The following is a 13202-nucleotide window of genomic DNA, read 5'->3' on the forward strand; positions in this document are numbered from 1 at the left end:
TGGCCAGTGTGTCAATCGGGGCCGACTTGTCCTCAGAGACTCTTATTACGCTCTTTCCAAACGAACCAAGCAACCAATATGATAGCAGTAGCAGTTCGTACAACGGAGAACATTGCAAAGGGGGATTGGAAAGAAGGGGAGGAAGGGGGCCACCCCGGTGGGTATTCAATGGGGTGGGTGGGGGGAGGGGATTAGGGGGTCTGCGTCACGCCCCGATATAATCGCCATCGGAGGCGAGGTCGAGCGCAGACGGCATGTTCCACTTTGCGGCAGTGATCAACCTCGACCTCAACCCCGCGGCAATAAACCTGTTGCCGGCATTGGACAGCGGAACATTGACGCTGATCCTTCTTGAGGCGGCGGCCCACGGCAGGCAGAAGATTCCCCGCGAAATTGAGCGGAGGATAATGTCTCCAGGAATGTTGCTGGTGCTGATGGCTGACGTGTTCCTTGGTGTGCGCGATGCACTCAATCTCGACTTCATCAAGGAGAGTATGAAGGCACAATGCACAAATGCCACCTCATTGTTTTTGCAGTAAATATAGTGCTGTTTGTAAGAAGTCATGTGCATCTCTTGCGCAACTTCTTACAAAAAGCACTGGAGATAGAAGGAAGATTCACTGGCTTGCCTGGGATAAGTTGCTAATGCCAAAAGAGAAGGGAGGTATGTGATTTCGGGACCTCCGCTTATTTAATCAAGCCCTCCTGGCGAAGCAGGCTTGGCGGCTTATCCAATTTCCGGACAGCTTATGTGCGAGACTGCTAAAGGCAAAATATTACCCACATGGCAATCTTGCTGATACTGCTTTTATCTAGAACGCGTCACCGTGCTGGCAAGGAATCTGTCATGGTTTGGATCTCCTTAAGAAAGGTATCGTTTGGAGGATTGGTGTAGGTGATAAAGTCAGAGTGTGGAGAGATAATTGGATCCCAAGGGGAAATTTAAAAATCACTGGGAAACAATCTCATACTAGGATAAAGTGGGTCTCCGAGCTGATCGATCCAGTGACAAGGACATGGAATGAGGAACTGATTAGGAAAATATTACTACCTCATGATGTTGACGAAGTGCTAAAAATTCGCCTCCCACAGTCTACCTCTGAGGATTTTATAGCATGGCACTTTGAACGCTCAGGTGTCTTTTCGGTTCGCAGTGCGTACAGGCTAGCCGTTAATGACAAGGAGGCGAATCGAGATTTGGGACAAAGCAGTACGGCGCCAACTGGAGAAAGAAAGATTTGGAGCGTGCTTTGGAAAGCAAATGTTCCTCCCAAGATTAGAAATTTTGGGTGGCGACCGGCGACGGAATCACTCGGAGTTCAGACAAGTAGACATAAGAGAGGGTTGGAGCTATTCCCTACATGCTCTATCTATGGGATGGAACCAGAAGATGGATATCACGCAGTCATGAGATGCACAAAAGCTAAAGCCCTGCGTGACACCATGCGTGAGGTCTGGAACCTTCCCCGGGACACTGATCTCACATGTACGGGGCGTGAGTGGGTCCTTCTAACTCTTGATAAGGCAAATGAGGAGGAGCGTACACACCTCCTCTTCATCTGGTGGCGAGCATGGCACCTTAGAAATAACATTATATTTGGTGACGGGAAAGATACAATAAAGGCATCAGCAGAATTCCTACAAAGTTATGCTAGCTCCTATGCGGCGATCAGAGCGGGACAGTCGCTACCTGACTTTAAAGGAAAAGGAAAAGTGATGCCAGACATTTCATTCCGTGAGACTAAACAGAGAGTTGCAGATTATCAATGGGCCAGACCTAACTCAGGTTGGCTCAAACTAAATGTTGATGCAAGCTTTATTCAGGAGACAAACCATGGAGCTTGGGGGGCGGTTCTACGAGATACAAATGGGGCGGTGATTGGATCTGCTTGGAACACAATCACTAACTGCGCTAGTGCTGAGGCGGCCGAAGCTGAAGCCTGTCTTGAAGGAATCCGAGATACCATGCAGTTCATAGACCGGCCAGTAGTTATTGAGAGCGACTGTGTGAATGTCATCCAACAAATTTCTTCAAAGGACTTTAATAGATCTCCCATTGGTAGCTTGTGTAGGGAAATTTAGAGTTTGCTGGGCCAACTCCCTGATTTTACTATTGCTAAGATCTCTAGAAATGGCAATAGGGTTGCCCACGCTCTCGCTAGTTTTGGTAGGAGTGGTGTGAGTAAGGGTGTGTTGATCGGTTCAGTTCCAGCCTGCGTGTTGCTACTGGTTCGATGATGATTGTAATGAACCTATGTTGATTATTTAATATAATACACACCTTTTTCAAAAAAAAAAAGAACCGATTTAACTGTATATACTCTGCCTCAAGCCATACCCTGCTTTTTGTCACATTTGCATATCTGGTACGAACAAAGGTTCCATAAATAGAAAATGTCTATTCATATTTTATTTGTAAATCAAATTTGGTAGATCATCACAGCTATTCTCCAGTAACATATCTGAAAATAAGCACCGAGCTGCACAACAGTCAACACCGCAAACATTGCATATCTCGTAGGAAAAATGTTTTAGACAAGAGAAATTGTACAACTTGATTTGCAAACAAATTGCAAGATTATCACAAATATTCTCTCATGACATATTTGAAAAATAAGCACAGAAATGTTCCTTGTTTGTAAGACGAAGCCATGTAGCTCATACACAACTTACAAAAACAAAGAAGATGGTACAACCGATTTGTATATCTCCGATTTGTACCACTTACACAAAAACAAAAACAAAGAAGATGGTATATATCACCCTGTTTCTAGTCACACTGCATATCTGATAGGAACAAAGGTTCCAAAAATAGAAATTGTCTAGTAATATTTGATTTGTGAATCTAATTTGGTAGATTATCACAACTATTCTCCCATGACATATCTGAAAATAAGCACCGAGCTGCACAGCAGTCAGCACCCCAAACAAGCCTGCGTCCAATCTCAAAAGGAAAGCCTGATGATTCCATCCAGTACATAATGCTCCAAGTTGCTGCTCCATACCTCCAGACGTCAAGGTTTCATCTCCCAGCGGCATCAATATCAGATATCTGAATTAGAAATGATGGCATCAGTTATATCTGAATCAACACTAAGAAAAATACTGGGTGCCTTAAGCAATATAATTTATATTGTTACAAAGAGAGTAAGAAATGCAATCAATTGGGAATGACAATGACCGGTACAATCATGCAAAGGTACAAGGCAAAACTACTTCAAAGCAAGTAGCTAATACAAGTCCAAATCCAGCAAAATAGAACATTATGGTGCTCTTTTGCTTTATTCTTATTCTTATGATCTTATCATAGTCTCAAAAATAATGACGGGTATATCCTGAGTGTCATGGCATTTGCGAGGCCTGCTCCTCCATGCGCGGCGGCGCGCCGTTGGCTACCGGCGAGGCGCCCTTTCCCGGCGCCCCTGCTGCTCCCGATGCGGCGCCAGATCAGCGCACCGCCCCGATCTGATTCGGGGTGGCGCGGCGGCGTGGGGGCTGCAGGCTCGGCCTGATTTAAGGGGGCAGTCCTAGGGTTCCTCAAGTGACAAGACGAAGATCTACCTGACGCTTGTCTTTCTTGATCTGGTCGAAGTGTCGGGTTCCGGAAAGCTCCGCCGGCGAACTCCCATGGGCGCGTTATGCCTGGAGATTGCTGGATCGGGTGGGATTCGGTCGTGTCCACTGGTTCTCCGTTAAGGAGGGAGCGGTGAGAAGCTCTGCTATCTGTTGCCATCATGGGGTATGTTTAGTTCCATGGTGAAGTCAGAGGTTGAGAATGTCATGGAAGCCGAGATCAGAGGACTAGTAATGGTGATTCGACGGTATGTAAGTGGGGGCGGCAGCACATGTGCAGTTCAAAGTCCTACCTCTCAGGGTGAAAATCCAAGGTCTGGCCTTAATTGGTTGTGCCTGGCAATGGTCTTGTTGAAGGCATTGTTTTGAGAGCGAGGACTATCTTCGGGGTGAAAACTCAAGATCTATGATCGGGTGACGACGGTGCTTGTGCACTGTTTCCTTCTTTGAGACGTCACTTTTGGAGAACTTGGACTTCAGGTGTTGTTTTGGTGGTGGTTGTACTGTTGCTGCATGGACTGGATCTGTAGCGGGGCTTTTCTTTTTTAGCTTCTTCTACTTATTTTTTTGGCTGTGTGCATCTATAATGCCATTAGGTTATTGCGTTGTTGCAGAGGCGGGGTGTCATTGGTATCTTCGCGTAATATATTTCCTTTATAAAAAAATATCCTGAGTGCCTGGCTAACATACTACACCTTCAAACAAAGATCGAGCAATCCACATCTGCTGTCTCTACTCCATCTCTGCTCCATCGCCTCTGTCACGGCCTCACCCGCACTACACCTTCCACACTGATCTGCGTGGAACATGGCTGCGCTGAGGCCCGTGCGTTGGAGACAGCAGACAACAAGAGCGCGCGAAAGCAGTACCAGTGCGATGCCACCCACGCTAGCAACAATACCTGCAGGGTCGGCTTGGATGGTTCCCGTCACCTCCGCCGCCCTTCCTGTTCACCATCCTCCGTCTATCCCCACCAGACCAGGAGGAGCAGCTCCAGCCACTCCGTTGCCCGAGCTGAGCCAGCAAGCAGAGAGAGGGCTTATGAGAAGCAGCTCCACAGACGCCGGCAGAGACACCGCTAATCTGACTTGGACTGCTTTGGTTTCTGTCACCTCCCTCTCTTTCCTGCCTGCCCGCCTTCCTGGCGCCATCCCGACAACCGCCTCGCACGTCTGCCCATGATATGTCGGGGTTTGAGTCTTGCAACAATGGCCCTGTGTGTGATCGTCGAGATCAGGGATCAGAGAGACCCCCTTTTAGTTGTTCGGACAGGGGCTAAACCACTCACAGCTTATATAATAGGGAGGACCTACAATGGCTCCTTGAGTAAAAAGGTAAAAGGTTACAGTAGGCTTCGTTGCTCAAGGAGGCGCTGCCTCCGCACAAAAAAAGCTGGAAAATGCCTCAGAGCATTGCCTCCGCACAGAAAATGCTTGAGGACAAGGTATACTTCAGCGGCTCCTTCGCCTCTGAGCATTGCCTCCACACAGAAAATGCTGGAAGATGTTGCGGGGTATTACGCCACCGGCGATGCAAAGCTTGAAGAACGTGTTGCTGTGCCTGCTGCCACCAAGAAGAATATTCAAGAATGCGCTGGTGCCATTGAGGCAGAAGGAGGCAGAAAGCCACGGCAGTTCGAGCTGAGTGTGTGTGCCTAGAGGCTTCGTGCAAGCAAGTTAAGAATGGTGTCGTCTGCCGCGCGAATAAAGCACACTGTACAGAGAGCGAGCTCCTGGAGGCGTTGCGCAAGCAGCTTGAAGAGGACATCGAGCGGCGCACCGAGGAGATGGATGCTCGTGAAACTGCCCTTGCAACCACAAAGCTGCTGTTGCTATCCGGGATGTCACCGCTGCCAACCTTGAAGCTATCCTTGAAGCCCACTCAATTGTGAAGGAGAAGAGGCTCGCCAAACATGAAGCCGACCTCAAGAAACACTGAGCGCAGATCGCTTTTTGCGAGCTCAAGGTGAGCGGGGAGGAGGCAGACCTTGCAACCCAAGAGGCTGATTTGGCCGGGGCCGAACAGGCCTTCCTGCACCGTCAAAGTCAGGTCTCAGGTGGACATTTGGGCGGAGGCCCGGATCAAGGACACTTGTCGGGTCCTCGCTTCCCAGTACAAGGCACAGGCGAAGGAGGGCGACACAGCCGACGAGCGTACCAAGAAGTTGGAGGACGATCTCGCCACCCCTGCCAAGACTGTTTAAGATCTGCGGTGCAAAATCCAAGATTTGGATGAGAATCTCACCAAGTCCCGAGAAGACTTCTTCGCCCATACCGAGCGCCTTCAGAAAGAGCATGAGGTGGCCAAAAACGAATGCACGAGGGTCACTACTGCGCAGAAACAGCAGGCCAAGATGCCGAAGGCCAACTTAAAGCGCCTGCACGAGGTCGCGAGGGAGGTCAAGATCCCTGTTGACGTCCTCAGCCCCCTGGCAACGGAGTCATGGGCAATATGGTTGCGTTCTCGGGGAAATTGCCGAGAAGCTGGTGAAGCATCTGGATGAGGTCTTGATGGAGGAGGGGCATGATGTGGCGCAACAAGTTGCTTTGTACATGCTCACGTGCTACTCCAGCAGTGACAACTCTTTTTTGCTGAAACTTGTCCTAGAAGGGGTCGAAGAAGAGAACGACGCTGGCCACAAGGCGCGCGCCTTCATCCACAGCGCATCCTGAGAAGTGGCCATTTGCGCGTACCCTGAACTTCGCTGTTGTGGCAAGTGGCACCGCAGGCGGCCGCAACCACTATCCAGGTCGCCAGTGACGACGATGATGTCCCAGAAGCCAGCGACGCCGAGGAGTAATTTTGTCTGTGCTTGCCTCCTTTTGCTTTGATTCAGAACCACTATACCTTTGTAAGGAAACTTGTTTAAGTTCGTCTGTACTGTCGCCCCTGGCACCTGATGCAGGGAAAAAATTTACCCTACACTTTATGCTTCAAGTATCTTTTGCCTATGTTTTCTCTCCGTTTTGGTTTGGATTTTCTCCTTGGCATTTTTAATCCCCATATTTTCGGGTACTCCATACATGTTTATGCTAGCAAAGAGGTGCTCGAATGGGTTCGAGGCTGCCTCAAGGGGCACGTTTTATGTGTAGGACTAATTTTGCTTCTGGATACGTATGAGCCAGGCAGTGAGGTACTTTACGCAGGCCCAACACTTGTCAAGAAGCTAGCCGTTTATTCGTACAATGGATGGGAAATGCGTCAGTTTTGATCCAATACCAAGACGAGAGAGCAAAAGCTTAGCTTCCGAGCAGTCTCGGACGCCAATCCTTGTCCTTCCGAGAATGGTCGCCTTTCCTTTTTGGGGTTCCATCGTTTACTACCTGTATTCTTAAAAGACATTTTCAGAAACACTTGTTTGGCAAAAAAGGCTTCGAGCTTTTCCACCAAACTGGACCAACTAGACGGTCTTACAGTAAGAGCAAGAAAAACCATAAGCACCCTGAGGCTTGGTGGTGCTCAAAGTGGATTGCGAGCACGGTCACCCTAGCTACCATCAGGTACTTGAATGGCTCCTTGCTTATACTAGGAACCGATCTGGTTGGTACAATAAAAAGGGAAAAGTCTGGCAATCCATTGTTTGGGAGTGGTTCCTTGGCAAACAAGGATCGCAATATCCTAATGAAAAAATAGGATGAACATACCAACGTCCTTACGGGATATTGTTAATCATAAACATCTATGGGCGTCCAACTGATTTTCCACGACAACGCTTACCCACGGAGGACTGGCCTCATGCTAGCGCTAAATCCTCAATACGGAACACGCCAATCACGTTATAGTGTGAGTTGGTGTGGGAGCGCCTCGAGGCTTGCGAAGATAGTTTTGCTGACACCATAGTCGATGAAGATATTGATGTGGCCGAAGAAATTGGAGCCTTAATCCCCTACCTTGCGCGCCAGATGTCGACGTGTGATCATCGAGATCAGGGACTAGAGAGACCCCCGTTTAGTTGTTTGGCCAGGGACTAAGCCACTCACAGCTTCTTGCGGCTTCCTAAGAACTAATGACACGAGTAGTTACCCAGATTCAAGCCACACATAGGTTTAATACCCTACTCCTGCTTCTTGTGTGTTTGATGAATGATGTACAAATAAACTACAAGCTTATGTGCTCGCAGCTAGTTTTCGTAGTGCTCGGGTGGGCTTCTAGTTGCCCCGAGCACCCTTCTCTTCTTTCTCTCTCTAGCTTCTTCTCTAAAAGCTAGTTTTGGTAGTACTCGGGTGGGCTTCTAGCTGCCCCAAGCACCCTTCTCTTCTTCCTCTCTCTAGCTTCTTCTCTAAAACCTAGCTGTCAAATTCTTGGGGTCGGTCCCCTTCTACTAGCCACGGTCCTGCCCTTATATAGAGTTATGCCCTTATATAGAGTTCGGGAGGAGCTACAATGGCTCCTTAAGTAAAAAGGTAAAAGGTTATAATAGCCTTCGTTGCTCATGCGTCCACCGTGGAGTTCGACATGAGTAGCAAGTAAACAATTGCCTGAATCCTATGTATCTCTAGTCAAGAGATTGACCTGGTCGCGGTCGACATTCTGTGCTCCACCCATCAGCGTCTGATAATCGATGGAGGCTGCAGCTCTTGTCAAGGTGTCAGAGCCTTGGTCAAAAAGTGGCCCTGTGTAGTTGTGTCAGTCAGCTCAGCTGCCCCCCTTATCGAGCACGGAATCATGATACCGCCTGTGAAAGCGTCATCATTCCCTTAAAATACGTAGCCTGCGGTGGCCTATGGTCGATAGCTTGCCTGGCATTTAATGCCTGATCTGCCATGCCCCTGCTTAGCATTAAATGCATTGTGGGCAAATTCGCCTTGCCTGACCCAGCTGCTTGAGCCCGGGGTAACCATGCTCAGAGGCTTTGGCCATGCTTGAGAGCCTGGTGGTGTTCGGGAACGCATAGCGATGCCACCGCTCTTTTAGCTATCCCAGGTGTCATGCTCGGAGTATCTCTTCTACTCTTTTTGGATGATTTATGATTTGCTTGATTGGATCATAGCAAGACTGGACGAGACCAAGCTTCTCCAACATAGGCCACAACTTAGCTTACTTACGTTGTGGAAATACTTTTTTGGGAGGCCCATTTAGGTGTGCCCGGGAACCCCGTTTTCCAATACACCGACAGTTTAGGACATGAATTCTAGAATTGGGAGCATTCAAGAGACTTGGGTATTTTGCCATCATGGGATTTCGTAGAATTTTACTGTTCTGATGCTTTGAATTTTGGTTTCATTGTTTGTTCAAGAGCTTCCGGGATCTGGCATTTTGTGGGATAATTACGAAACATAAATTATTGCCGTGATCAGAATGTACGAGCTAAATTTAGAGTCAGACATAGCATGGAAATATGTTTGCACTATCCTTCATTTTATAGTCAGATAATATGTATAAGAACAGAATTGATTGGCCAGCTGGGGAAGCCTTGCACATGAGACTGACAAGTGCGAGGAGGCTGAACAGAGTAGTCAAATTATAAACAAAAATGATGGAGCATTCTTGACAATCCTATTTTCATGTTACAATACTAGCTTGTGTCTCTGCTGTAAGATTAAGGAATCATGGAATCAATTGGTACTTCTATTTGCATACAACAAACCTGTATAGCATAGAGCAGTAAGATTATTTTACCTAAATATATGATTGCAAGGAGTTCAGCACTCATGGAGTAGGGTGTGCTAAGGCATGCATAATTTTTTTGGTCTAGCTAAATACGCTTCTATTTGGATACAACAGAACATATAATTTTTCTGACCTAGCTTTTAGCTAGAGGACATGTTTGAAATAATATCCTGTTGTAAAGGCAATTAAGGAAGTTGCCTGTGTTTTTAGGTAGGTTATTAGGAATATTGTTTTATCTATAAATTAGAGAGATGAAAAATATATAGATTCCACAAATTTATCATGTCATAATTGTTCGAACTTTTTTGGCTAATGCCATTCTCTTGCATAAAAAAGTAATATATTTTGTTTCTTATTGTGTTTGAATACTTCTATATCATGCTGTGTCCAGTCATTTCAGTATGGTATCACTGTATCAGTAGATTTAGATGGAATCTATGTATTATGTGCGGATGTGCCATAGTCATGCAAGAAGAAAACTGTATGTAAGAAAATAAATAAGATAGGAGGTTGAATATGTTGAACGAACAGTTTAGAAATTTACCATGATTTTGAACTTTGAAGGCTTGGTTCTGATGCGGTTTGATGCATTTTCAGCTCATTAAGGATTCCCTGGGTAGAGTTTACTTACCTTTTATGTGGTCATACACATGCTACATTTTATAATTGTAGGCGATCTCTAAGTTTATTATTTTTGAAATGTCTCTACTATGTTCTCTCAACAGTATTTTTGGCATGCAACATTAGCTACAAGTGTCATCCCAGAAAAAAAGGGCATGCAACATTAGCTACAAGTGTTAGTTTATTTTTCTGGACCAATTGGAATTGAAGCCAATGCAGTCAGTTGCTTCATGATTGATATTTTTCTGAGACATTGCTAAGTGACTAAGACTTGAATGGAATGTTTCCAGGCATATGTGATGTAATACATTAAAGAGACATGGATGAAAGTCACCTTTCAAGATAACATGTTTTTCCTTTGCCCCTGCTAACACTACATTCTTAATTCAGCCCATGAAAACAATTTAGTTTTTTTACCTTTGATCTGCCAGGTTTTTTTTATAGGTCTACGGAAGTCCTTATCACACCTGATCAATTTCCATTAAGCCACATCACTGATGGCAAAAAGAACAGTAACAATTACAGGGAATGTGGTGGAGAGGGAGGCGCAACTCCAGAAGTCAGGAACACCAAGGACAAAAGATAGGAAAATGAAGGTAGCAGAACTACGTTGTCATTAAAAACCACCGTCTTAGTTAGGCACGTATCCTTTTGCTCTTTTATTACCGCCTTAAAAAGAACACATATGAATAAATTTGAATTTTTTTTCGTCCACAGATAATTATGGAAAGCACGTTCCATATCATGCTTCCTCTTTCTTGTGATATTCTGTTTCATGTGAACAACGACGAATATTAGGATGCTTCGGACTTTGATAAGAGCATGGTTATGCACATTCTCTTTGTGCAAAAGTTCCATATGTTCATTTGCTTAGATTTGTGATATAATATTATTCAGTGCAGCTCACATAATATGGCACACCACTTCTGCAGAGAAGCAGGAACACAAGAATTATGCAAAGGAACTGGGATATGCAAATAGGGAGTGCTTTTCTAGTTCTCTTCTGTACCTATACAATTATTCAAGCAACCTTAGCTGCTAAACCTCTTTGGCTCTGTGTCAGTCAAGAATTATGAGTCAGAGGAGTCGACGAGTCGAGCGGAGGTTGAGACTCATAGACTAATCGTGACTAGTCTAGACTACTGCTCGACTAGTTGACATGGTACTGTAGTACTCAACTTACATTACTCAATTACTGATACCTAGTACTCCCTCCGTCCGAAAATACTTGTCATCAAAATGGACAAAAAGGGATGTATCTAAAACTAAAATACATCTAGATACATCCCCTTTTATTCATTTTGATGAAAAGTATTTCCGGACGGAGGGAGTATATAGTAGTATATACAATATATTACTGTACAATATACAATAAAATTGAGTTGATCCAGAGGAGGATCACAGCAACATAGGAGAACAGAAAGGGGATGAGCACGACAGCAGAGGGGTGGATCCAGCCATCCAGGGGAGGAGCAGAACCAGTGGAGGGCAAGCATCGTAATTCTCCTGACCACTGCTGGCGGCGGTGGTCGGTGGCAGCAGCAGCAGTGGGTCAACGGGCGGTGGCGGCGGCCTAGTCCCAGGTGAGGCGGCTCGTTCTGGAGCGAGCCTGGAAAGCTAGGGTTGCAACTTTTCCCTCCCACGGGTTGAGCGCTGCTCACTTATCCCTCCCAAATTGAGTTGATCGACTCAAATACCCAGACTAGTCTGGAATAGTCAATGACTAGTCACTCCACCGCTCAACTCAACGAGCTAGTCTACGCGAAGAAGCTAGTTGACAATCAGATTGAGACTACTAGACTAGTCGCCCGACTAGTCAAGACTAGTGGTTAGACTCATAATCATTGGTGTCAATGTGCCCATGTCTAGTGTGCCCAACTGCCCATGTCTGTGTGTGTAGTTGGTGTTAAAAAATTTCAAGCTACTTGCTCCGTCGTAAGCTACCAGCGCCAACGACAGCCGGCGTGGCAAAACGGCCTACTCATCTAGTACTACCTGATCTCCTAAGTTCCACAGCTTTTCAATTTCATGGATAACAGCTTGCTAAAACAATTATTAATGACATAACACACTACTAATACCTGCGTAATATATTAATATCGCAATATGGATTGCAAAGTACGAGTATGCAAATACAGAGAGGAAGGTTACCATGTCGAAGAGTTGGGGGAGACAATGATGGTGGGAAACTGGCAAACAAACGAGCACCCACGTTGGTGTGCCTTGATGCAAGGAACCACTGAAGCTCCAAAGTCTTCAGATCCAATGAAACCAAAAAAAAAAGGATATTGGTCTTGTCGAAGCCCTTGTAGAAGTAAGTATCCCCCCGCTACGCCAATGAGCATATAGCGATCCTTTAAATTGAACGTTTCCTCTGGCAGCCACTGGTTTGCACCAACTCCATCGTTTTGCAACACATAATACCTTAGTTCAGCTGTCAAATTCTCATTCATATACATCCCAATCCTTCCATTCTTTGCCTCCAGAATGATAACCCGTGTGTGATCAGTGAGAGGCGGAAGGTCGACAGCAGAGAAACCCATGCTCCGTGTGTCGAGCATCAACAACTTGCTCACCGGATACATGGATCCCTTTGCGTAAAATGCCCAACAGAAATATCCGTGTGCATATTGGCGCATTCGCGGCGGCCAGTACAAGTCTTGATGATTGCCTGAAGCCGGGTTGTCCGATCCTGTAAGGAAACCGATCCAATTTTCAAGTGTAACAGCATGCCACTGTCCACCACTTGAAGAGAAGATGAGGAGGACCAGCTTGTTTGTGCAATGCGCCAAGCAAATAACTCTGAAAGACATGCCGTCCTCATCCTCGGCTGCCGGAGAAGTAAGGAAGGGCTCGAAACCCAGCATGTCCGGTGGCTGCACCAAGGCGGCTAGGTCGTCGGGGATGGGAGGTAGCAGGATGTAGCGCTGGGACATGGGGTCACAGACAGCCAGGTCCCTGACAAAGACGCTGCAGCTGAATTTGGTCCCCTCAGGGACGCCGGAAAGGAGGACGCGGCCATCCCGCAAGTCGCGCCTATGCCAGCGGGCGGCGTTGGGGAGGAAGGCGCACGAGAAGTCGGCGGCGTCAAGCCCGGAGAAAACGCTCGCGGCGGCGGCGGAGGGGTGCGGCGGCTGGGCCAGATTCAGCAGCGGCCGGTCCCCCCCTGGGCCGGGGATGGGGAGAAACTATGCCCAGTAGAGGCGGCGGGTGGCGAGTGCGGAAGCGTCGGAGGAATCGGTGATTAGTGACGAGGCGGCGGACGGAGACGCGGGCCATGGAGGCGCGGACGAGGTCGGCGGCGTCGGAGAGGCAGAGGAGGATTTCCTCGAGCATCTCGTCTGGTAGGGAAAGCAGAGTCGTCTGCGGAATGTCGCCTGGAAGGCTGGGAAGTGTCG

General features: G+C 47.0%; 1 long non-coding RNA gene across 1 annotated transcript; it reads right to left on the reverse strand.

Annotated features, from left to right (window-relative positions):
• Positions 1-2737: 2737 nt before the first annotated feature.
• LOC119367374 lies at positions 2738-12817 on the reverse strand. Its single transcript, XR_005176276.1, has 2 exons — positions 11956-12817; positions 2738-3052 (listed from the first exon to the last, which is right to left on the reverse strand). It is a non-coding gene; the product is annotated as an uncharacterized LOC119367374 (long non-coding RNA).
• Between the last annotated feature and the right edge of the window lie 385 nt (positions 12818-13202).

Source organism: Triticum dicoccoides, chromosome 2B, assembly GCF_002162155.2.
Source record: "Triticum dicoccoides isolate Atlit2015 ecotype Zavitan chromosome 2B, WEW_v2.0, whole genome shotgun sequence".
In the NCBI taxonomy this organism is placed as follows: Eukaryota; Viridiplantae; Streptophyta; class Magnoliopsida; order Poales; family Poaceae; genus Triticum; species Triticum dicoccoides.